At 38.4% G+C, this 27,170-nt stretch overlaps 1 protein-coding gene and 1 long non-coding RNA gene across 2 annotated transcripts in view; one reads left to right on the plus strand and one right to left on the minus strand.

Moving 5' to 3' along the window:
- Positions 1 to 394: 394 nt before the first annotated feature.
- On the minus strand, positions 395 to 5,362 carry LOC148214977 (uncharacterized). The gene is made up of 3 exons (XR_015797063.1): positions 5,222 to 5,362; positions 5,006 to 5,066; positions 395 to 496 (listed from the first exon to the last, which is right to left on the minus strand). It is a non-coding gene; the product is annotated as an uncharacterized LOC148214977 (long non-coding RNA).
- HIPK3 (homeodomain interacting protein kinase 3) overlaps positions 1,858 to 27,170 on the plus strand; it is an 88,577-nt gene continuing 63,264 nt past the window's right edge. The window contains exon 1 of the mRNA XM_088145875.1: positions 1,858 to 1,879. The gene's annotated coding sequence lies outside the window, so the exon portion shown is untranslated. The remainder of the gene's footprint in view (positions 1,880 to 27,170) is intronic.

Raw genomic sequence — 27,170 nt, forward strand, 5'->3', positions numbered from 1 at the left:
GATTGCTGAGATACAGTATGAGACATAACTGGCCTCCCTTGAATGATGAAGCTGGATATCCCAGTCACTCTGGCTGGAGTCTTGTGCCTTTTTATTTTTAAATCTGAACATGTACATAGAGGTGTCTTTGCTGCTGAAGCGAGACAGGATATTCTTTATAACCTCCACTGAAATTACTATTTACAGTGAAGTGCCTAAGATTCCTTTTGTCCTACTTATATTTCTTTCAAATGAGTCATTGGAGCTAAAACTTATGTTGGAATACTGATTCAAAAATATATTGAATTAGTCCTGCTTTCAATAGCCTTTGCTAATTTTATAGCAAGCACTACTCTAGAAAAAGATTAATAAAGTACTGGATTGAGAAGCTACCAGTTTAGTGAGTAGTTTAATAGGCAACCAATGCCAGGCTTTTAGTGTGATAGTGTGCTGTACATGGAAGATTTGTCTAAGCAGCAAGTGCAGATTTTGGAATCCTTATTCGTTCATCTTTCTCCTACTCCAAAGACACACACACACACACACAGAGAGAGAGAGAGAGAGAGAGAGAATTACTATGGGTAAGTATGAAAAAGCTTCTTTGGGCCTGTGTGCCCATTACATGCAAATTTGACATTTTTCTTTCTTTAATGCAAAACTTCACACACTCAATGGACCATGCATAAATCATACTTGTTGGGCCTGCAAAACACACTAGGGTAAAATGTGGTTGGCTAGTATAGCTAACAGCCAGTCCAACATGTTCAAAGGTACAGTTTGGGGAGATTTGCAAAAAATGATAGGAAGCAGAGCCATTTTTATATTTAATCTCTCTCTTTTTGCTCTCTCTTTTGATGGCCTTATGAGCAAAAACAAAGTATAGATTTGCAATATGAAGAGCACATTGGATAGGTAAATCTGACTTACAATAGATCAGGAAGGGAAATGTTAATACTGTAGTCTCTCTGGTGACACCTTTCAACTGCTTTTTTTTTTTTTTTAAAGATGCTGCTGTAGGTATTATTTTGACCTTCAACTGCAGGTTTCCAGGTGAGAGCAGTGATTTTCTGTCAAGCCATTTCCATACTTATTGCAGTTGATTTTCCAGCTTCATATATTTTGCACATTCCTTTTACATAACTCAGGCAAGAACTATGGCTTTATTCTGTGAGTTCAATATTTACACTATTAGTAAGAAAGACTCCTTTGAGTTAAGCTTAGCTCCTGGTAGCTACAGGGACATCTTTTTGGGGAAGGATACATACTTAGATTTTTTGTGATCTGCTAAGACAGAGTTGCTTTTAATTGGGTATAACAGAGTATCTCAGCGGACTCATTCCTTGCAGGCATGATCATACTGTTTTGTGTTAATTACTTTTCTAAAATGGCAATTAATATAACTAAAGATCAGAGTTCCATTTCAATGCAGTAGTGGAGAGGAGGCTGTAGAGGCACTAAGGTAAGCAGTGGGGTGTTCAAGCACCATCTATGTACTTTGCTCTTCATCTGTATGCTGTGCTTTACAAAGAACAGGCTTGATAGGTCCTTATCCAAGAGGCTTGCAGTCTAAAAATAGACACAAGAAAAGCAGAAGAAAAGGAGGGGAATAGAAGCAGGAGTAAATGGGAAATATGTAATTTCTTTAGATAACACCATCTTAAGTCTAGTTAGGGACTAGCACTAAGAGGCTGTTCCAAAGGCTTCTTAGAAAAAAATGAGCTTGGATTTTAATGTTTAACATGTGATTACCTTGTAGAGAGGAGATATGTGCTGGCAATGCTGAAATGGGCCCACACTGAGCTGATTGTGGGGACAGAAAAATGAAGGAGTTGCTCCCACTGAAAGATATAGTTAGACTGTGAACTTTGTGGAACTGCCAGAACAAGGAAAACTCTTTCAGGTAAAAGCAGCGAGGCCATCTGCTTGTTTTACTTGTTTGCAGGGGGGAGTGGGGAGGAGGCTAGTTTTCAAGATGAATGTTCTTCTCCAACACTCTGCAGAATGAGTACCTAGCTTGCATGACCTCACATTTCTTGTACCTGGGAATTTAATGAGAAGTTCTTTCCAGAATATATTGTTGATTTCAGAGCCTTTTCCTTTACTTTCCTGTAATACATAATATTAACATCTGATGGCATTCCAGTAAAGCACTTGCCTCATTTTCTGTCTGACTGCCATGTGTTCAGCTGGGAATCTAAACATGACCTGTGCTCATGTTTGCTTGAATGTGAGTACAGCTCTGCACACAGTCAGGGCTCTGCTATATTAGGTATTGGATCACACAGAGAGGGTGCTCATATTGATGATAAACCTTCAGCTGAAAGTGTGGAAGTTAGGAAGAGCACAGCATAGGATTCTGTATACATTCTTGTTCTCTACCCAGTTAGAAGCTTTCCATGCATTCAACTAAATGCACACACACAGCTCAAGTTATAAGCCAAATGTGTACTCCATATCAGCACCTGTGTGATCCCCTCTTTCTTTCAGTCTTCCTTCTCTGCAGCAACTTTTAGGAAAACGTGGTTAACTTAACTATAGTTTGTTTGGCACTTTTGTGTGTGTGTGTGTGTATGTGTGTGTGTGTGTTTATATGACATATCTGAACCATAAACTAATCATATGAACTGGGTTTGCATAACATGTTAGGTTAAAATGTGAGTAAATACTCTCTGGTTCAGTGGCTATGTTAACTGAAGTATGATTTACTGAATTAACCTGGCTAGAAGACTAGAGCCTGGCTAGAAGACTAGAGCCACAAACTTGTATTAACTTCTATATAGAATAGATAGTAAATTTTAGAAGTTGATGAATGCATAAGCTTGCTTTAAGGAATTTGCATATTAAAGTTCCTTTCAGAGACTGAGCTGGGAGGGCAATGGTTCTATGGGATGATAGTTGCTTGTTTTAATAACAAAGATCACCAAGTCAGGATTCCCAGAAAAAAGATCCCTTTATTATGTTTGCTCCTTTTCCCAAACCCTGTTGACGCTTTACTATTTAGGAACGTCAGAGATGAAAGAGAAAGAGGATGAGAATGTAAATGAAATTTCACAGGATAGTCCTGGGGGAAAAGTAACAGAAATCACACTTAATTTTATTCACCTCTTATTGTGGCTTTTCTTATCAGACTTCTGTGAATTGAAGGATCCCCATGGGGTGCCTTCAAGGAATACCTGGACAGAGCCAATAGACAGACAGACAGACAAGTTTCTGCTGAAACTTAAGAGTCAGCCTTCTTAGAGTCTTCTGAATGGCCTGAGACCAGGGATATGCTCCCAATTTGTTAATGGGATCTCCAATCACAGAAGGTAGAAGAGGAGAGGGTAAGATAAGTCTTTACTTGGTGTTCCAGACACACTTTATCTCATTCCTGGAATCAAGTTAGTGGAGAGAAATGACAGTGATTAATAATGCTAGGTAAGAATGTGTGCTCTGCTTCGGGCACACTCCTACTTGATATCTCTTATCAAGATGCAGTTTTATTTCCTTATTAATTCAGCTTAAATGGGTGCCACTCAACATGCAACTCAGGAGGATGTACACAAATAAAAGCAACAAAAAATAACCAATAAAATAAATTATGTTAAAACATATTGCACTGGAGGCAGTTCAAAGAACCAGAAGAATCAAAATGGAGTCACAACAACTCCTGACCCAGTGCCTGGAGGAAGAGCCCAACTCACCTCACAGGGTTGTTGTTGTGGGAAAAATAGGATGAGGAAGGAGTATTAAGTATGTTTGCTGCATACTTTGCCGTTATTTATAAAAATAATAAAGGTGGGATTAAAAAAAAAGAGCCAGATCTTTGGCCATCCAGATTTTGGGGGAAGGGAGATGCTATTTCATGCAGCAGGTGTGGCAACAGAGAAGACACATCTCCTGGATCCAGATGATACCATTTGAGTGTTGGGACCTGGAGCATGTCAACCCTGTCAGATCTTATCAGATAGGCATAGGTAATAGCAGACATGTGGTTCTGCAAATAACCAAGCCCTGGGCCATGAATGCTTTATAGGCAGCAACAACACTTTGAATTGCTCTTGGAAGCCCATTGATAACAGGTGCACTTTGTGAAGCAGTGATGATACATGGGTGTACCTTTGCAACAGCTTCCCAAGGGATATCTGGGTTGGCTCCCACTTTGACTGTCTTCTGGAAACAGCTCAAAATGGAGCTGTTCCAGTGGGTGTTTGGGGTGTTATACCATCTTTGTTATTTAATTCGTATTCTTCATTTATTAATTGCCTGGTGGACCTTTTAATTGCGTACTTTTATTGTGCATTGTTTATTGTGTATTTTATCTTGTGAACTGATGAGAGTTCCTTGGGATTGCAGTGCTCTATAAATGTGATTAATAAATAAATAAACAAATTGCCATCAGCCTGGCAGTGACAACTTTTTCAAAGAAAAGCTAATTTAATATTACGCCCATGGGACTTATTTCCCAGAGGAAAATGTTCAGCTTCAATATACATGTTCTCTTGTCCAACTTTCCAAATCGTCTTTTTCTTTCTTTACAGTAAAAAAAAAAAAATACCAATGAGAACAATTTTTAAATATATCTCCTTCCCTATTCAGTATACTTGCCAGAGTTGCTGCCTCTGGCCTACTTGTTTCCTGCTGCCAAAAATGGCCCACATTCTTTGGGTTTCAAATTCAGTACTCAAATAACTTTATGTCTCTGTTCAGAATCCTCAAACCCGAGCCTTGGTTTTTGTAAACAAGCTTGCAAAACTGCATCACCAGTCTTGGATTCTTTCCAGGTTACACTTTGTACTCTAATAATTCATTCCTACAGCACCTAGATCTGTGAGAGCTCACATTTTCTGTGAGAGCTGGGAGAATGCTTTGGAAATGATAAAGCCAGAAGACATGGCTTTTAGCAAAGATTATGAAATGTATAACATGAGGTACATAATGGAAAAATGAGGCCAACCTCAAACTAAATAGAACTAATTTCCAGTAGCCCCAGAATGGGATTAATTTAATGCCTACAAGTGTATTATATTGTTATCTTGCTACTGACCTTGCTTTTCTGCAGTAGGTCATCCATTCCCAACGTCATATTTATTCAGTTGCTGAAGAGACTGCGATAGGACAGAGGTAAATTATGTAATTGGCAGAGCTACAGCTTTGTGATGAAACACATCATACTAAATTGGCCTAGTGCAGTGTGAGAGCCTTGGTCATATCTTATACTCCCAATTGCTAGCAAATGGGGTTGACTTTCTCCTTTTCTTACCTCATATTGATTGGAAAAGAGATTGGTGGATTACTGGATGTGAAATCTTCCTATTGATGAAGCTGATAAACTAAGTAGGTGTAGTTACCAGGACTGGTAGAGCCAGAACAGGGCAATCTCAAATATTTTGCTGCCCAAGGCAGAAAATTCCACCTGTGAATAGAAGTAAAGGTGTTGTTTATAGTACAAGAGGTGAACAGGCCACCTTTATGGTACAAGACAGACCAAATATCATAGGCAGTTAGTCACCAGCAGAATAAACTATGGCCTTAGAAACGGTAGCGGGTATAAGTGTGGACGCTGCTACACAATAACATTCTCCAGCAATTGAAATGGCTTTCTCACTTTACCATACCTGTGGAAGGGGAGCTGAGGCTTTTCTTCTATGATTGGGACTGAGTTGCTGTCAATAATGAAGCTCAGAGAGACCAAGGGAACAGATTGGAAAAAAATATTGAAGCTTTTTTCATTAATCTAACATAAAACATCATGTTGGATGTCCATTCAAAGAGGGTGCTAAGAGAAACTATCTGTATAAAAAGAAGGGTACCTAGAAGAGCACCATGTCAGAGAGAGAAATTCAGAGCTTATTGGAATTGTCCAGGTAACTAAGCCCTAACACAGATCAAGCTTTGATTGCTTACTATATTATTCTGCCAATTTTATAAGAGAGTGCATTTGAAAATCCCTATATGTTGTTAGTAAAAATAAAGTGAGGGTACAATAGTCAGAATTCACACCCAGGCTTGGCAATAAATCACAGATCTCCATACATTTACCCCATAGTTCAGCTCTCAACTTGCTACAGTGCAAATAAGGGTTCTAGGCTGCTTCTTCCTGCCTTTCTGAATTGATAATTGGAAGGGCCATATGGTGGCCTTTGATAATTGAGATACGTAATAGCCTTCTCTATTCCTACATGCTATTCCCACATAACTAAGTGGTCCCAAAAAATTAGTATCCAGTTCTGTGAAGTGGAGAAACCTGGTAGGGAGCCATACATGAAGTCCAACACCATAAGCATGGTCAATAGCGTGCTTGTAGGAGGCCATGCCCCAATCCTGTTGATCCTTGAGGAGAGATTGTGTGCCTTGAAATATCTGGAGGGGGCTGGAAAGCATTTGGCAGCCATGGATGACCAAGTGGTGATACCTGACTGGAGACATGAACTTATTAATTTATTTTATTAATTTATGCAATTTCTATAACTTGAGTTATTATAGGCAAATTCAGCCATGGGTAAGACAGCAGGTTACTTATCTTGCTGGTAGCTTATCTAGCAGTGAAAGTATTGCTTTATGGTGGCATTTGTCCTCTTTGTTTCTGTCTGACTGTGGAAGGTAAGTAGAAGATAGATGGAGCTTTATATCCCACAATTGAAACTGAGCTTCCCCAAAATGTGCCATGAACATTTCTCTGTCAGAAATAAAATGATTAGGTAAACTGTTCAGGGGCAGAAGAGAGCCCCACAAGAAGGAATGAAAAGAGCCATTTTAGAGAAGAGATCAACTACCACAGAATGGCATTCAAGGCTTTGATACAGGGTACTTCTGTTTAAAGTCCAAGGAAACTGTATCCAAAAACCTCTTTGGGGACTAGAGAGGATAGAACAGATGGTTGCTGATCTGGAGACTTGGCACAGTGACAAGTGTTGCATGAAAAAACTTAGATCTGACATCTGCTCTTATGAAAAACCACCAATAGTCTTGGAGAAGGTGATAAGTCATTTTAAATAATCTAGCATGTCCAGCTGACAGCTGTCATGGCAGAGCTGCAACCCTTTTTCCTCCTAAGGAAGAAAGCACATATAACTGGTTGCTTTGGTGCAGTTCTCCCTGTTCCAGAAGAAGGGGAAAGGAGAAGGTTCCCTGAGAGTCATTTATTCAAGCCCACACATATGGGTACTGCTCTTGCTGAGCATAGATTTCCTTCTGCCCCTAGGGCAGTCCAGTTATCAAAGGTGGGATAGAGGCAAAGTTTTCCTGGTACAGAATAGAGATTGGAGCAGGAACGTAAAAAATATTTTGACTTATAAGATGAAACATCGACCTCCTTATTCTGTGATCTAGCAAGGTAAGTGTCAGCCCCACTAGATAGACCAGACCAGGAAAGTAACTCCATGTGAAGGCTAAAATTACTTTTAGTGAAATTGGGTATAATAACAGAATCTTGTAGGTCTGATTGTATTGTACCCCATCTTCTTCTTATACTTCAGTGAATTAGGGAGGTGTCTGCCTGAGCTGCTTCAGAATGTCATCTCATTGAAGACATTAAAAATAGGTCATCCCCTTTTGCCTAGGCAACTATTTCTGCATAACTCTGTCTGTGTTATCTTCCTTATTCTCTCTACACCAAGAGATATGAAAATTAAATGAGAAAAAAAATGGCCCAGTTAACTTGGCACTGTGTGAGCTTGTAAGAAGTTTTCTAACTTTATTCCAAGTTCTTGTGGTCAGTTTGGTCCTCTAGAGAATATTCAGCATTTTTGAGGAGATAGTGAAAAATTATTTGCTGATCAAAAGCTCTTTATTAAAAATAACATTGGTTGTTTCAGTTGGGAAGAATTGACCGGACAGGAAATAAGAGGTGTCTTCAAATTGTAGAATCACAGGTATGAGAGCTGGTTGTCACATTGATAAGGAGGTTAGTATTATCTGTAAACAGTCTCCAGATACAAGCAAGTTAATCTTGTCAAAAAAGATAAGTCTCTTCCCATTTACTTCAAAAGAGCGCAAGAAAAAGTCAGAGCCTTTCTTTCTTATATATAGGTTTCTTATTTAAAAATAGAATAGTTATTAGAATTTTTTGTTGCTACATTACTTCATAATAAACCTACTAATTAGTGATCAGTTGTTCCTGGGATTAACCACTTCCAGTCCAGGCAGTTAGTGGGAACTTTGACAATAGTTCCCCAGGACAAAATCCAAAGAATCAGGGGCAAAAGGGATCTGAATTGTCAAGAAAGGGTTGAGAAGTGAAAGCCTGTTTGAGTTGAATAAAGGCTTTATGGGCCTTGGAATCTACTCAAAATAGATTAGCCAATCGTCAAAATAAATAATCAAAAACTTGTCCAGAAAAACACTGAAAGTATTAATTATAAATCTTTGAAAAGTCAATGAGCTAGTCCTCCAAGGACATCACTGTATATTCAAACTTCTCATGTTGTGGTTGTTGTTCAGTCGTTAAGTCATGTCCGACTCTTCATGACCCCATGAACCATATCGTGCCAGGCCTTCCTGTCCTTCACTGCCTCCTGGAGTTTGCTCAGTTTCATGCTCATTGCTTCAGTGATGCTATCTAACCCTCTCATCCTCTGCCGTCCTCTTCTCCTTTTGCCTTCAATCTTTCCCAGCATCAGGGTCTTTTCCAAAGAGTCCTCTCTTCGCATTAGGTGACCAAAGTATCTGAGCTTGAGCTTCATTATCAATCCTTCCAATGAGCAATCAGAGTTGATTTCCTTTAAGATTGACTGGTTTGACCTCCTAGCAGTCCAGGGGACTCTTAAGAGTCTTCTCCAGCACCACATTTCAAAGGCATCAATTCTTCGGCGCTCAGCCTTCTTTATGGTCCAGCTCTCACAGCCATACATCACTACTGGAAAAACCATAGCTTTGACTATGCGGATCTTTGTCGGCAAGGTGACTTCTCTGCTTTTTAATATGCTGTCTAGGTTTGCCATAGCTTTCCTCCCAAGGAGCAAGCGTCTTTTAATTTCATGGCTGCAGTCTCTGTCTGCAGTGATCTTGGAGCCCAAATAAATGAAGTCTGTTACTGCTTCCATTTCTACCCCTTCTATTTGCCAGGAATTGATGGGTCCAGACGCCATGATCTTAGCTTTTTTAATGTTGAGTTTCAAGCCAGCTTTCACACTCTCCTCTTTCACCCTCATCAAGAGGCTCTTTAGTTCTTCTTCACTTTCTGCCATTAGGGTGGTATCATCTGCATATCTGAGGTTGTTGATGTTTCTCCCTGCAATCTTAATTCCGGCTTGTGATTCTTCCAGCCTGGCATTTCTCATGATGTACTCTGCATATAGGTTAAATAAGCAGGGTGACAGTATACAGCCTTGTCGTACTCCTTTCCCTATTTTGAACTAATCGGTTGTTCCATGACTGGTTCTAACTGTTGCTTCTTGGCCCGCATACAGATTTCTCAGGAGACAGGTAAGATGGTCTGGTACCCCCATCTCTTTAAGAATTTGCCACAGTTTGTTGTGATCCATACAATCAAAGGCTTTTGCATAGTCAGTGAAGCAGAAGTAGATGTTTTTCTGGAACTCTTGTGCTTTCTCCATGATCCAGCGAATGTTGGCAATTTGATCTCTAGTTCCTCTGCCTCTTCGAAACCCAGCTTGTACATCCAGTAGTTCTCGGTTCACATACTGCTGAAGCCTAGCTTGTAGGATTTTGAGCATAACCTTGCTAGCATGTGAAATGAGTGCAATTGTGTGATAGTTTGAGCATTCTTTGGCATTGCCCTTCTTTGGAATTGGAACGTAAACTGACCTTTTCCAATCCCATGGCCACTGTTGCATTTTCCAAACTTGCTGGCATATTGAGTGCAGCACTTTAACAGCATCATCTTTTAGTATTTTAAATAACTCAGCTGGAATACTGTCATCTCCACTAGCTTTGTTGTTAGTAATGCTTCCTAAGGCCCACTTGACTTCACTCTCTCTAGGATGTCTGGCTCAAGGTCAGTGACCACACCATCATGGACACCAGGACATTAAGATCTTTCTTGTATAGTTCTTCTGTGTATTCTTGCCACCTCTTCTTAATCTCTTCTGCTTCTGTTAGGTCCCTGCCTTTTTTGTCCTTTAACATGCCCATCTTTGCACTAAACATTCCTTTGATATCTTCAGTTTTCTTGACGAGATCTCTAGTCTTCCCCATTCTATTGTTTTCCTCAATTTCTTTGCATTGTTCATTTAAGAAGGCCTTCTTATCTCTCCTTGCTATTCTCTGGAAATCTGCATTCAGTTGCTTATATCTTTCCCTTTCACCCTTGCTTTTCGCTTTCCTTCTTTCCACAGCTATTTGTAAAGCCTCATCAGACAGCCATTTTGCTTTCTTGCATTTCTTTTTCTTTGGGATGGTTTTAGTTGCTGCCTCCTGTACAATGTTACGGACCTCCGTCCATAGCTCTTCAGGCACTCTGTCTACCAAATCTAATCCTCTAAATCTATTCATCACCTTCACTGTGTACTCACAAGGAATATGATCTAAGTCATACCTGAGTGGTCTAGTGGTTTTCCCTACATTCTTCAATTTAAGCCTAAATTTTGCAGTAAGAAGCTCATGATCTGAGCCATAGTCAGCTCCTGGTCTTGTTTTTGCTGTCTGTATAGAGCTTCTCCATCTTTGGCTGCAAAGTATATAATCAATCTGGTTTCGGTATTGACCACCTGGTGATGTCCATGTGTAGAGTCGTCTCTTGTGTTGTTGGAAAAGACTGTTTGCTATGACTAGCTTGTTCTCTTGACAGAACTCTATTAGCCTTTGCCCTGCTTCATTTTGTACTCCAAGGCCAAACTTGCCTGTTATTCCGATTACTCCTTGACTTCCGACTTTAGCATTCCAATCCTCTATGATGAAAAGGACATCTTTTTTGGTGCTAGTTCTAGAAGGTGTTGTAGGTCTTCATAGAACCGGTCAACTTCAGCTTCTTTGGCATCAGTGGTTTGGGCATAGACTTGGATTACTGTGATGTTAAATGGTTTGCCTTGGATTCGCACTGAGATCATTCTGTCATTTTTGAGGTTGTACCCCATTACTGTCTTTCCCACTCTTTTATTGACTATGAGTGCTACTCCATTTCTTCTAAGGGTTTCTTGCCCACAGTAGTAGATATAATGGTCACCTAAATTGAATTCACCCATTCCTGTCCATTTCAATTTGCTGATTCCCAAGATGTTGATACTCAGTCTTGTCATTTCATGTTTGACCACATCCAGCTTGCCTTGGTTCATAGATTCCAGGTACCTATACAATATTGTTCTTTACAGCATCGGACCTTCTTTTCGCCTCCAGATACATCCACAGCTGAAAGTCCTTTTGGCTTTGGCCCAGCGGCTTCACTCTTTCTGGAGCTACTTGGAATTGCCCTCTGCTCTTCCCCAGTAGCATATTGGACACCTTCCAACCTGAGGGGCTCATCTTCCGGCATCATATCTTTTAGCCTTTTGACATTGTCCATGGGGTTTTCTTGGCAAGGATACTGGAGTGGGTTGCCATTTCCTTCTCCAGTGGACCACATTTTGTTAGAACTCTCTGTCATGACCTGTCCGTCTTGGGTAGCCATGCACGGTATAGCTCATTGCTTCACTGAGTTATGCAAGCTCCTTCGCCACAACAAGGCAGTGATCCATGAAGGGGAAACTTCTCATAAAGAAAGCCTAAAAGTGGATTCAGTAAAGTTGCCCATGATTCCAGAATCCATTAAGACCTACAGTTGCATTCTAGCTCCAATCTGGGTCTGTAGAGTAACAGCAATTACTAAATGTTGCTTCATAGCTCTGCTGTTTCTGAGCAGCACATAATTTCTAGCTACTTCCAGGTTCTGGGGTTTTGAAGGCTGGGACTATCTCATTTTCAACCCCCGCCCCCCAAAATTTAGAGCTTTTAAAGGATCTGCTTGCATAATATCCCTCACATGTATGGTGCTTTGTTGATGTTGTAGAAGAGGAAGCCTTAAAAAGACATTCACATGCAAAGTAGTCAGATTGTCCACAATGTGTATATAGGCCTTGCGGATGTTAGTGCAACTTTTATTAGGGACCTAGCAGAATTTTGCTAACTTCCAGCTACATGGGTTCAACTTGGAATGTCTCTAATATGTGGATAGGGATGGAGAGGACGGCATCAAGACGAATTGTGGCACCTTCCCTTCCTGTTCATACTTTACTGCAATTCTTCAAGTCTTCCATCAATACTCAAATAGACCAAGATTAATACGGCATAGTTTCTGGGGAGCCCTGATAAATGAGCCTGTCTTGTATTTCATTTGATTTAACTGGTGAGTTGAACTGGTCAATTAAAACTTTTTCATTCCAGCCAAGCTAACAACTGAAACTTAGCAGTAAATTCTTGTCCCAAATCTTTAAACTGTTGAAGGTGATGGATGTTATGTTTGGCAATGAGTTACCTGACAGGATCCTCAAAGTTAGCTCCAAGGCAAGCCACAAAATTGCCATAGTTGTCCAGATGTTTGCTAGGGAATTGCCTGCTTTATAGCTTCCTCAGCTGTTAGGCTAATTATCAATTCTATGCAGATTTGGTTGATGAAAAAGTCATTTTATCTTGTAGAGAAATGTCAATTTGCTGGGATTCACATCACATTTGTCAAACATGGAGTCTGGTACTGTGGCTGCTCCAGCAGTGGCTGCAAGATCTTGGGCTAGGACTGGTACAGGAACCATGTGTAGTGATAGAATTGACCTCACCATTTAGCTAACTCATCCTTCTAGATCACTGCTTGGCTTTAATACTGGAGCAAAGTTTGGTGACTTCATTGACATTCAGGGTCGCTAGAAGGTTTTTAGCCATGGCAACTGAGTTAAAGAAAAGCCAAAGCATGTGTCTACCTGCCCTGCAGTACTTCGTTAGCCCTGTTGGCATCTTCTTAACTCAAACACATTTTTCAGAGATGGCATCTACCATGTGGGCCCAGGAAAGATACAGCTTCTTTAAGGAGGCACTGACAGATGTGGCATGCGCATCCCCTCCTGCTTTGAAGCACCTTTTCAACTTTAGATTTGAAGCTCAGCACATCCCTAATAAAGATCTTTATTGCAGACAAGAATGAATCCTCAGTCACAACAGTTGATTGCCCACTGTAGTGCAACAAAGCCAGAGAGTTTATATCTATTCTCCAAGATTTAAATGCTAGGCTTCTACTTCCCACCTTTCTGAATTAATGGATACTTGGCATGTTGCTTGGTGGCCTTGGGCAATTGAGATATATTTACATAAACCCCCTTCTAGTCAGGAAACTGCTGGTTCCTAGCTTCTGCCCTTATAAGCACTTTAAGTACAACATGGTTGTTAAAAGCCAGAAGCATTCAAAGTCATAATGCTGCATGCTTGATTTGAGATCTTCACATTGGAAATGGTGCTGGTGGTATTTACTGTTAAACTGAAATTATATGAAATTATAGTTTCCAGTCTATGTGTATTGTGCTATAATACAGTTATATTTAATGCTTAGAAACAGAAATGAAAGGGCAGGGTGAAGAAACATAGAATTAATATGTATCAGCCATTCCCCAACTTGTCACCCATTCAGTGTCTCAAAAAACCTAGCCAGCATGAAATCAGATTGGTAAAACTATGGATAATCATTTAAGAAATATCAGCAATAAAATATACTAATGTTTTTTAAAACATCTCCTTTCTATTAAATATCACATCTTGCTGTCCCAGCTGTTTGTAAGCCAGGTAATAGAGAGAGGGAGAAAAAGAGAGAAGAAAAGAGGGAAGTTGGAAAGAGCAGCATTCAGATTATGGGAAGGCATTTTTGCATGCTCAGATGCACACATTTATTTAATTTGGGGGCCAGTCAGGGATTTGTATTTGTTCCTTATTGATTTAAGAATGTGTCATTTGTATTTTCCATCTCATTCTTTTTCATGGACCCTGGCTGGGAATTATGAGAGTTACTGGAAAGCACTGAGCTGGGAAAGGCTATTGTAAGGACCTATCAGTGGCTACATTAAGGGAGCTTTATGAGGCAGCACCTGTTTGGATCCTAACTGAATTCAGTCCTTCTTTCAGTATTCCAGTTGGGACTGGCAGTTGCTCTAGGGATTAAATTATTTAAAGCCTTCAGCTGGCCAGTGTAGGCAAGCAATAGCTTGTAAAACACTTAATATATTTTTTTAAACTCTTTGCAGGTTGCCTTTACTTAGACTGTAAAACTATATGCAACTGTCAGCTGCTACTGCTTTTCTTTGTGAATGCTTGAAACGTAGATTCCTTAAACAATTATCTTCATTGCCTCTCTTTAGAATAAAAATAAAATAGGGTAATTGCTTCTTGGAAGCCATCTAAAGATATTTTTACAAGGCAAAATCTTGGGAATGTTTTCCCAGTGCATTGCTTTTATCACTTTTCCACTTACAGGTGCTGACATTTGGTAGTGTTGCTGAAAAAGAAAAAAAGCAATGAATACAAAAATAAATATCTCTTACACTCTGTAGTCTGAATGTGCTTATGGAAAACTTTATTTTATTTTAATATTGTAGTGTATTGCACTAGCAATGCAAGCTTTTCTATATAGGCAAACAGAATATGTTTAATTGAAGTCTGACTTTGTATAAGACGCAGTATATTTGTTTCTGGGATTGGGGAGGGAGGAAGAACAATTTGGTACACTAAACAGGGCCAATGCATCTGTTCTGATTGCACATGCTTTGAACATTATTTGGAACATGTATTTTAGTGTACAGAAGAATGCAAACACCATCGTCCTAATGCAAGACTAAGGAAAAAAACACAGCTGCTTTAATGAGTTGCATTAAAAACATGGCTGCTTGAATAAGTTGCTTCAAGTTAGAAAACACTTCTCTTTACATTTTTAAGCATTTGACTCAATATATCTAAACAAAATAACCATTTTAAGCTGGCAGACACTTATGGGCAGAATATAAGTTATGCAGTTTGTAATGTATACCCTTCTTGATACAGAAAAAATAGATGCCATATCTTTTTATTTTATTATATTTTTAAATTGTGAAAAAAAAACATTGCCATTGGAAAAAAGATAAATAGTGATTTTAAAGAAAGAAATCTAGGTATATTATAATGATTAGAATAAACTAAACATGCCAGAAGAAAAAGCCCAATTAATTAACAGATCCATGTAATAGCTATAGATAACAATATAAAGTTAACTCAATCCTTAATTTAAAATGAAATCTAGACTATATAGTTTCATCTCATTTCTAGAACACAAATACTTTTGAAAACTAGAAAACAAACTCATATCCTGGAGACATTTCTTAAAATAATACATATTTGAACTTGTTTCCTTAACAGAAAATATTGTTTCAATACTTTTCTGTAAAGAAACTAGATAAAATACCTAGCATATAACTATGCTATATACCAAAGTGACATATTGTTTAAAATGTTGGATTAGGAATGGGGAGGTTCACTTCAAGTCTTACCTTAATCACGGGAGCTCCCTTTAGAGCCACCACTTTCAGCCCAATCTGCTTCACAGGGCGGTGGTTAGAAAAAAACGGAAGAGGGAGTGCTATGTTGACCGTCCTTTGCTGCTTGAGAAAAATTAAATGTAAGAAATAATAACTAATCACCTCTAGATCAAGAATAGGCAAACCTTTGGGTTGGCTGGACACACTGTGAACATTGAGGACACATTGTAGGTGCTGCCACAAAATGGCTGTCATGTGGGGGGCTTGCTGGTTCTCATGGTGATTGCCCTGTTGAGCAATGCCAGTCACAAAATACTGGTTAATCAAAAAGCAAACTGGGCCTCTTATTTTCTCTTCAATATTTTCCTTCCTTCCTTCCTTGTTAGCAAGGCACTGAGTTGCAGAAACCAAGTCATATATCTGTGGACCCAGAAGCATTCTTGAAATTAAACATTACGTTGGAAGCTGGCACTTTGCTTTGCAGCAGACTAGCTTCCTAGTAAAAAAGAAAAAAATGAGGAAGGTCAGGGAGCCAGGCAGTTGCCGAGGAAGGCATTTGTAGGCATACTGACATGCACTGATACTGAGATGGAGAAGTATCTATTTAGCTGTAATTCAACCATACCCTGAAAATAAAGTCAATATTGAGTAATCTAAAATAGCAATCTATACAATTATTTAAAAGCTTGCTTCTAAAAACAACATACTAGAATTATAGGATGGAAACCTCATGCAAGAGACAGTCTACAATCCACTGTTTATTTACAATGACAGCTTGCTCACTTGTTACAAGTCTGTGCTCCTCTTAACTGAGGGCTCCTCTGTGTCAGTACAGGAAGTCCTTGTTTAGCAACTGCCTCATTTAGTGACCATTCACAGTTATGATGGTGAAAAAGTAAGTTTATGACCAATTCTCACATTTATGACCTTCTCAGGTCTGTAAAGCAACGAAAAGCTGAGGTAAGATCATAAGCACAGTTGCGGTTTCAGTTAGCGACCGCCTCACTTAATGACCAAGTTGCCAGTCCCAGTTGTGGTTGCTAAACAAGGACTGCTTGTATATATATACAGTATCAAGTCATCTCGTACAGACAAGCAGAGTCCATTTAATAGACCTTTTCTATATAAGAAATTTGGTATGTATAATTTATAACTAGAGCTAATGATGTTTTTTTCAAATTTGGCAGGCTATACTATAACAGCATTTGAAGGTATATTCTTTGCCTGTTATATGTTAAACTATACATTTAACATTTTAAGAGTAATAATAATGCCAGTTAAAGGAAATATTAAATAATAAATTGTGTACACGACAGACTTGTTGAGAAAGATATAGGCCTTGTGCTTATCACCATATTGAATTCTCCTCATTCAGCTGCTTAAATGTGTGAATGTAGTAAGTTTGGTTGCTCACTGATTAGGAATCTTCACTTTCTCATTATTCTCATGCTCAATGGCTTCATTTTCAAACATCCTGTGATTCTGGTTTATGTTTCTTTTCCTTCTCCTCCTTCCTTGCATTGTTTCTTGCTTAAGTCACAAATATTTTTGAGGATCAGCAAGTTTCTAACTTACTTCTAAGTCCACTGTTCCTTAAATGGAAGAAGACTTACTGACACTTTCTGTTATTGTATGCTCAGGAAAATAAGGAGCCATTTTGGAAAAGAACATTCTGTAATCTACAGCATTCCTCTATACAAATATTGCTTTCTTGTATTGAAGAACTGGGGTGAATATAATGGTTTAGTGTTATACAGATGAGTTTGGCTTTGGTTCCTCTGCTCCAGTGTGGCCGTATACAGGAGTTCAAAAACATACACAAAACTAGTCTTAAGTATAGGTTATTATAACAAGCCAGACAAAGGTGCCCACAGGGTGCGGTCCAAAAAGTCAAGATGGCCACAGCAGTGTGATCAAAGCTCCGCCTGCTTTTTATGTGTGTTGCATACAAAACAGGTGGAGCCTTGATTGCATTGTTGCCATTTTAACTCTGTGGACACCCCTGACACCAGATATAAACTACAGCTTATGAAATTGGATTCTTATTAAAATGCAGTTAAGATTAACCACAGCGTAGACAAGCATGCTAAACTTTTTCAGGTGGGGACAGTACTTGATATGGGGCCAAGTTAAAAAATTTTAAGTATTAATTTCAAGCTGGGGTTAAGAAAAATGGAAGCAAATGTTTCTGATTTCTTCCTTGTAGCTCTCCTGGAGGTAGAAATGGGCAAGAGGCATGCACAAGAAGAAGGTTTGCACTTGTTCTTTTAACAGTAACCATGATTTAATAATTATGAATGTAGTCCTCATACAGTATATTTTTAAAGTTCACAGTTGGGAGTCAGGATCAGGATGATCATGACTGGAGGGCAAACCAGAGGGGAGGTCCAGAGAATGTCATGTTAAGAATTGAGACCAAGATAAAATTCAGAAATACCAAACAATTAAGAATTTAGAGACACCTTGTTGTTATTGGAAGAAATTCTATTCCATTTCATTTTATTTTACTGCCAAAGATCAGTGCAAGCTAAGGCAAAGTATAAGTAAGAAAACCTTCACCTTATTCCAAGCAAGTTGCTAATAACACTTTGGCTTGCAGGTAGGAACACAGAAACCTGTCTTAGGCCCACTCAAACCTTTGATCAATCTAATCTAGAATGATCAATACTCATTACTAATTGTCTTTTAGGGTTCAGACAAGGTTGTTGTTTTTTTTAATTTCTGTCTGGAGAGGCTAGGAATTGAATTTGGGGCCTTCTGCATGCACTTTACCCTTGCTCCCTCTCTCTTATTTCCAGCTTACTTGTGGGAAAAGGTCATTCATTCCTTTCTGGAGCGTATGATCCAAAATTGGTTAGTTGGCAGACATGTTTTTAATCCTTCCAGTCACTGAAAAGAAAATTGAGACGCTGTCATTTCCCACTCCCTACTGTTTTCTTACCTGAAAGGGTGAAAATTCATAGTGGCATGATTAGGGTCAGCACTACCATGGATATGGCTGAGGGTGCTGAACCCATTCCCACCTGTTCCTGCTGCTTTACATCCTCTTGTGTAGTCGTGGGAAAGGAATGAAAATAGAAAAGGCCAGCACAGGGAAAGGATCACTTTAGTCCAAGTAAGACTGGGTCTGTGATTAAATGTAAAACTTTCTGTGTTAATTGGCTGGATTTGGAAGTTGGCTCAACATGCTTGTCCCACCACCCATGATGCAACTGTGTTGTAAAAACAGACCCTTTCCATGTACATGTACATGATAGAAGGCATCCATGCATTTAAAATGCATGGATTAATTGAACTGCTCCTAAATTTATTTAATAGCTTTGTGAAGGAGCAGTTGTGTGACAAAACTTCTGCATGAGGACAGAACCTGGCTGGAGATGCTCTTTTTACCTCCATGTGGCCCCTGAGTGAGTAGGTGAATAGCCAAAGTGTGCATCGGTGACATGGTTATATAACATAACATCATAACTCTCACACAAGTTCTTTAAACATGTGAAGGGATCATTTGAATTTCCTCATTTCTGGACTGAAGTGTGCTTGGGCTTTTTGGAAAATATTAATGAATAAAATATTAGAGGAATTTAATCCCTCATTTAATTGCCAAACTAAGATCTAGCCTTGCCTTTTCTCCTGGGAACTGTCTGGAAAACATTCATGTAAAAGCATGGGTAATAAATTTATTTCTCAGTTGTGTTGCCTCACTCAGTCTAGGTGGTTAATTCCTGTTTGCATCTTTTTTTTTAAAACTGTGGCACAGTTGTATAGTGAAAACAGTTGTTTCAAAAGGGTTACATTCTTTCTGTGGTAGCTCATGTTATTTCAGCATGTTATGGAAAATTCTGCTATGAGAGAAAATTACAGCCACTCTAACATTTTAAATACACAGTCTGAAATGTTAAGATGGTTATGGAATCAGTCAAACTTTATTTTTCCATTCTCCCTACACACATACCTTTACACACATATCAGTTTAAACCCATCTCTGTTTAATATTCATTTTTTTCTGTTCCTCATTGTATATCAGTGATCCAAAAGAAGTGGCAACAACACAGGTTTAGTTTAAATTAGAATATCTTTGGAAGCAAGAACAATTTTGTTACGTCTGGCATTATAACATTGGCCATGATGAAAACCACTTGATACTTAAGCAGTAAATTCTATTAGTATAGAACAGCTAATAATATTAATTTTCTGATAAAGTCTTATGTAGCCAGGACACATTCTCAGTATGTGTTTATTTCTGCCCAAGCTGCTCTGCTTTTCACTCTCCTCCTCCATCTCACGCCTTACTTACAAAATATTTGTATTGCATAAGTCTGCAATAAACTGCAAACATTTCCTCCTGTGCAATAGCAGGGAGGAGAGTTTGCAGGATGTAATTGTATTACCACAATCTGTACATAATTTCCAGCTCTAGATCTGGGTACTTAAATTCCACTACTTTAGGATAAATGAGAGTTCTACCGGGGACTTGTTTGGGTTGTTCAAAAGTTGGCCTTGACTCCAAGATTTTATAGGCCCCATGCCAGTGGATATCTTTTAGGTGTTGCAGACTTGGGGCCAGGCAGAATAGCAGCAAGAGCTCCAGGTTCAGAAATTTGTTTCTGTTTATACTTTGTGTTATCGAAATAATAAAAATAGCTAAGTTAGAAAAATAGTTTAGAAATACTTATAACCATCTGTAAGATCTTGAAATTGATGAACATCAATTTCTGTGAATGAAAATGAACTTTTTGTAAGCAGGAAAACCATGTTATGTTACTGTGTTTTTAATAATGTAATAAAAAAGAAAAGTATTACTGTGCATATTTTGTAACAGAATCTTAATGTAACAGAGATAAATCATGTTTTAATATTTGTATTTTTATTGTTCTTTAGGGAAGTTGGTAATGTTGTTTAAGATGGTTTTCTTATTATTTTATAAGAATGCTCTGGACTGCTTTGGATAACAAGATCAGTAACAACATATTCTAGTCTAGACCCATAAGACTTTTTTTTTTCACAAGGCCAAGATCAGCTGGTCCTAACTGTTGACCAGTGAACCAGATAAATTCTGAGGTTTGCTTATATGTTCCTTCTCAGGAACTGTGATTCCTACTGTTGCTAAAACAGCCAAAATATATGTTGTTTTGAAACATTATACCTCAGTTTGCAATGCACATCAGTTCAAAAAGTGAGGTTAATGAGTTTCCATGGGCCAAAACAGAGACATCACCTTACCAACAAAGATGTGCATAATCAAAGCTATGGTTTTTCCAGTAGCAATGTATGGCTGTGAGAGTTGGACCATAAGGAAGGCTGAGTGCCGAAGAATTGATGCCTTTGAATTGTGGTGCTGGGGAAGACTCTTAGGAGTCCCTTGGATTGCCAGAAGGTCAAACCAGTCAATCTTAAAGAAAATCAACTCTTCTTGCAGTCTCCGACTGCTCATTGGAAGGATTGATAATGAAGCTCAAGCTCAGATACTTTGGTCACCTAATGCGAAGCGAAGACTCTTTGGAAAAGACCCTGATGCTGGGAAAGATTTAAGGCAAAAGCAGAAGGGGACGGCAGAGGATGAGATGGTTAGATAGCATCACTGAAGCAATGAGCATGAAACTGAGCAAACTCCGGGAGGCAGTGAAAGACAGGAAGGCCTGGTGTGATATGGTTCATGGGGTCACGAAGAGTTGAACACAACTTAATGACTGAAGAACAACAACAATGGGCCATCACATTGCCTTCAGTTGCACAAAACTCTTTAACCCAGTTTTTTAGCTTATGGTAATCTCTCAAATCAAGAGAGATACAATTTGGTGTTTCTTGAAGGTAAGCTTCAAAGTTTGGTGAAAGTACAATGTATGATGTGAGTATATATACCAAATGACTATTTATTTGGTGTTAGAGAAGACTCCTGAGAATACTATGGTTAGCCAAGAAAACAAACAAATGGCTCATTGAACAAATCAACCCAGAATTCTCACTCAAGGCACAAATTACCAAGCTCAAATTATCCTACTTCAGACACATTATGTGAAGACCCAGCTCTCTGGAAAAGGCTCTAATGCTGGGAAAGGTGGAAGGAAAGAGAAGAAGAGGATGACAGCAGCAAGGTGGATGGACTCAGTTATGGTAGTGATGAGTGCACCATTCGGAGACTTGAATGTCATGGAGAAAATCTATGTGGTCAGTAACAGTTGACGCTGCTTAATGGCACATAATTAATCAATCCACACACATTAACTAAATGTTTAAATTTAGCATGTCATTTGAACAGATATAATATGCTGCTGTTTTTGTTTAAATGCTTCATCTAGGGCAAGAGCTGATACAATTTTAGGATGGCAACAAGCGAAGATAAAATAACTTTCCATATTAAAGTCACTATTTGTGTGGGAAAGGAGTACTTTATTGGCATCAAAGGAGAATTTCTCAATAGGAAGAAAAGTAAGTTTCTCTCAAGACAAGTGTGACTTCTAGTATCCACATGGATGTGTCCAGATAGCATTTTTAGCAACAAAATGGAAGTGGTTTGCCACTGCTACTTTTGTTTTTTCAACTTCCCAGTCTATGCTACAGCCATGCAACTTCCTGGTGGTCTCCCATCCAAGTGCTAACTAAGTCAGGCTCTGATTCATTTTTCCAAATCAGCCAAGGTTGGCTAACTAATGCCACTTGTTAAGGAATAAATAACTGGGTCAAAAAAGCTATTTTTATGCCTGCCATGGTATTGAATCATCTTCTTATTTGTTGTAGTCTGCTGTATTTCACTTGCTGTTAATTTATTTTTAAAGTCCAACTGATGTATTAAAAGTCCAACTTTTTTTTTAAAAAAGTCTGGATATTAAGTGAAGGTTTGCATTTAGACAGTTTGGTTTGGTGCTCAATTTGATCTGGCGCCAGATTTTCGGTAGATGACAAAATATTTCTGAACAGTGCAACTCTTCCAAAATAAGCATAACAATTACAATAGGGACTATTACTGTACTGCTTGGAGTTGCCAATTATGTATATATTTTATGAAATTACAAATATTTCAATAATTTACTGTATTAAAAGGGATAAATAAAATAACTCTATCTCCAATTAATTACATGAATCTATTTTTTATTTTGAAAAGCATCCTACTAGACAGCACCCAAAACAATATACATATACACGCAATCGACACAAAAAGTTAAATTAATGTATCAAAATCTCTATTACTTAATAGAAGACTGCATACAATTTATAAAGCACTTGTGAACTATTCTACTGATGTATTGCTATTAGTTTTGTGATGTAATTTTTTTCTACTGAGATCACTATTAAGAGTGGGGGTGGTGTTCTTTATTTTGTAAAAATATTTAATGCAATTTCTGTGGACAGTTGTGTTTTATTTTATTTTTATTTATATATCAAATTTGTCACCACCCATCTTGTTAAAAAACAAGTGTTTGCCCATGGAATAATATTTAAATAATCTAGTTTTGGAATACAGGCATAATTGCTAGTGGTGTAACCAAATTCATAAGATGGGGATTATCTCATCATATTTTCTTTAAAAATTATTTAACTCAGAGTAAAAACTACAAGTGAGATAATTTATCATGTTATAAATAGCAATGTTGTTCTTTGAAGTATTTACTAAGTAATTTTCCTGGCTTCTAAACACATGATTAAGACATGCTATGCATACTTATTTGAGACCATAATGGTCTCAAAATAACAATGTTTACTTCTGAATAGACATGCATAATTGGGCTGTATTAGCTGTAGTTTTGAACAGGCTTATTATCCCAAACTTGTTACAGGTAGTCCTCGGGTTACGACAACTCATTCAGTCACTATTCAAAGTTAGGACGGCGCTGAACGAGGGGGACTTACAAACGGTCCTAAAGCAAAGGAATATGATAAGGCTGCATACTTTCCCCTTATTTCTTCAACCCATATGCGGAATATATATTAAGGGAAGCTGGATTGGAAGAAGATGAATGTGGTTTTAAAGTTGGAGGAAGAAACATCAATAACCTATGCTATTCTAATAACACAGCATTGAGAGCTGAAAATGTAAAGGATCTGCAAGCCTTAGTACTAAAAGTCAAAGAGCGCAGTGAAAAATGGGACTAAAATTAAATATAAAGAAGACCAAACTAATGACAACAGGTAGAACAGCCAGCCTTAGAATTGACAATGAAGATACTAAAGTGGCAGATAGCTTCTGCCTTTTAGGATCAACCATCAACAGTAAAGGAACAAACAGTCAAGAAATGCTGCAAACTAGCCATGAAGGCCTTGGAAAAGATATTCAAATGCTGTGATGTGTCTATACTGATAAAGATCAGAATCATGCAAGCCATGGTATTCCCTGTGACATTCTATGGAAGCAAAAGTTGGACTTTAAAGAAGCAGGATAGTGCACTATTGGAAGACTTGAAAGAACAGGTTAGGGATAGATCATTGTAGAGAAAATCTATGTGGTTGCTAGGAGTTAAAGATGACTTGATGGCTCACCATAAATGAACCTGGGTTCATCCATGTAACATACAGTACAGAGAGGATTAGGGGTGGAGTCCTAAATGTACTTACTAGGAAGTAAGCTCCAGTACATTTATTGAAATGTACTTATGGGAGAACATATGTAGGACTGCACGTATTTATCTGGAAATATGCTCTACTGAACACAGTGAGACATTCTATCAACTTTATACTGAAGGGAACAGATATCTTTTCACTTTTCTTCATTCAGTAAACTCCTAACTATACTCTGAGACTTGAAAAAGATAAGCAGGTGGGAAGGGAAGGGGGCAGGTCAGGAGAGAACAGATGTGGGATACTTTCTACATTGAGAAGGATCTTCCATCTGTTCTTGCCATATCAGATTACTAGATACAAATGGTTAGATTCTGAATTTTGATAGGATAAAAATTAAAATGCAAAACAAGGAGCAGCAGCCTGTTAGATCAGGTGTCTTGTGTTCTTATTATAGAAGGTTCAGGGGGAAAATACAGAAGGAGAGCAAAAAGCCGTTTTTTCATTTCCACATATTAATTGCTGTTTCCACACTTGTCCATCTTGACTGTCATACTTTCTACACCGACAATTAGCACTTCGGAGGGAGTCTAAGTGGGAAATGATAGGCTTAAGCTTCGCTTATTTCCCCTTTGCAGTTGGCTATTAATTTATTTACTTTTATAATTATGGCCCCATTACGCCAGAGTCAAGATTAAAGAACTGTCCCTGTAAAAATCAACAGCAACCCTATTTCACTTCACCGCTCTTCTAAATCTGTTTTACCACACACAGATTACCAGTGCCTTCTTCTGAAAGGACTAATAACTTATTCTGACATTTTGAAATTAGTGACACATCTGTACTAGAGATTTGTAAATTGCACATTTGGGTTGTGCTAATGAATTGTGTTATGCTAGTTCTTTAAGTGAAGTAGGACTTCAGCATAGTAATGCTTGTTACTCTCTAAAGGTCTGCGATGGTGAGTCACCTCCACTGAAATTGTATGGGTAATACAATTTTTGGTAATAATTATTCACTTTGCATTATAAGTCAATATTATTTAACAGGCTTTGCATTTCTGTTTTTATTCCAAAATTATTCTTGTGACTTGGTACATTTTAAAGCAATTTAAAGCATAATGAGAGTCATTCTATGAGGCAAACTCACCCTTCAACTTATTCCAGGTTACATCACTATTTCTTCAGCATAGTATTTCAACAATGGATTCCAGTCCTATGTAAGTTCTAGCTTCATTGATGATTCATTGTTAAATGTAATGTCTATTAAAACAGGTTGATACATTATATCTCTGGCATATGAACAGTTGTCTGTTTCTGTTCCTATCCTGCTAAACGTGTCATGTAGTAATTGCTGGATAATACCTGGTTCTGGGAAGATTTTTTACTCCTTTCCCAAGGAATTCTGGCCCCAAAGGAGCTGAAGACTCTTCCAGTCTGAATTTTATATACTGGTCTTTAAGGTTGTTGTTGTTCAGTCGTTAAGTCATGTCCGACTCTTCGTGACCCCATGAACCATATTGCGCCAGGCCTTCCTGTCCTTCACTGCCTCCCTGAGTTTGCTCAGTTTCATGCTCATTGCTTCAGTGATGCTATCTAACCATCTCATCCTCTGCTGTCCTCTTCTCCTTTTGCCTTCAATCTTTCCCAGCATCAGGGTTTTTTCCAAAGAGTCCTCTCTTCGCATTAGGTGACCAAAGTATCTGAGCTTGAGCTTCATTATCAGTCCTTCCAATGAGCAATCAGGGTTGATTTCCTTTAAGATTGACTGGTTTGACCTCCTAGCAGTCCAGGGGACTCTTAAGAGTCTTCTCCAGCACCACAGTTCAAAGGCATCAATTCTTCGGCGCTCAGCCTTCTTTATGGTCCAGCTCTCACAGCCATACATTACTACTGGAAAAACCATAGCTTTGACTATGCGGATCTTTGTCGGCAAGGTGACATCTCTGCTTTTTAATATGCTATCTAGGTTTGCCATAGCTTTCCTCCCAAGGAGCAAGCGTCTTTTAATTTCATGGCTGCAGTCTCCGTCTGTGGTGATCTTGGAGCCCAAGTAAATGAAGTCTGTTACTGCTGCCATTTCTACCCCTTCTATTTGCCAGGAGGTCTTTAAGGAACCCTACCATATTCTTATTCATTGGCATGTGAGTGTTAAGAAAGTCCATTGGAACAACAAAGAACAGTAGCTTTTCCAGGTATGCGAACATCCCAAAGGTGTTTAAAAACAAAGCACAGTGGCAGAATGATGAGCAAATGTTTACCACCTTGATTTATGTCCAAAGAGTTCTCACAGTCATAGTAATTTATTTTTCTTTGTACTTTACAATTGCAAAAATAACCAGCAGTTTAAAGGAATGATCCTATCGGAATGATCTGTGATCTGAGAACTGTCATGTAGAAATCATGTAGAAAACTGGTGAAATTTCTTGTGAAGCAGTAAATGTTACTCTATGAAACTGTAGAAGGCATACTGTGTTGGTGAAATGCAGGATTACACTATAACCCGGGGGGGGGGGAGCAACAGTGTTACATTTCAAGGAAATATGTCACTACCCAATGCAAATAATTTGTGACCTGGTTCACATAGAATGCTAAGCTATAATGTGACATTTTTGTGTTTGGCTTAACGTGAATTCCACCCATTACGATTTAGTATTATGTGCAAGTAGGGTTTGCAAATTTCATTCAGTCTGGAGGAATTACAGCCTAAATGGGAGTGATGTTTCCTAATTTCATTATCGAATTTTCAGTCTTACCTTCTCAAAATGGGGGTGATTAACAATGGTATGTCTAAGCTCTGACTGGCTTACAAACAGTGGACTGGCTGTAACAGGGCCAGCAGCATAAGCCCTGGGGTGAAGTGTCAACTCAACCACTTTGTTTTTCATATCTGAAAAGAAACCAGTTTTTGAAAAGTTAATTCAAGGAGTTTGAAATTTTTTGTGAAGCAGTAAATGTTACACTACGAAGCTGTATTTTTCCATTGTTTTTGTTTTAAAAACAAAGAAACAAATTGCTTCCAGCAGCTTATTTTCGGTTCTAATGGATGAAAAACACACCTCAGCAGCTATTTTCTGACTTAGGGAACATTTACCAAGCTTCCTGCCAGCCTATAAATGTACAAACATGAACGTGGTTACTCATTAGCTTTCTTTGGAAAGTAAGGCATAATAATCATGTAGAAAACTGGTTACGTATGTAGTTTTAACTGAATGTAAACAACAAAGGGATCTTTACAGATTAAAGCTGTTTTTCAAAACTGTCTAAGTTGATGTGAATTTTTTATAGTGGTTAACTTGTTTAC

The sequence above is a fragment of the Python bivittatus genome, unplaced genomic scaffold (genome assembly GCF_059951505.1).
Source record: "Python bivittatus isolate LINGU-HERP-01145 unplaced genomic scaffold, Pbiv_v1 ctg000480_np1212, whole genome shotgun sequence".
In the NCBI taxonomy this organism is placed as follows: domain Eukaryota; kingdom Metazoa; phylum Chordata; class Lepidosauria; order Squamata; family Pythonidae; genus Python; species Python bivittatus.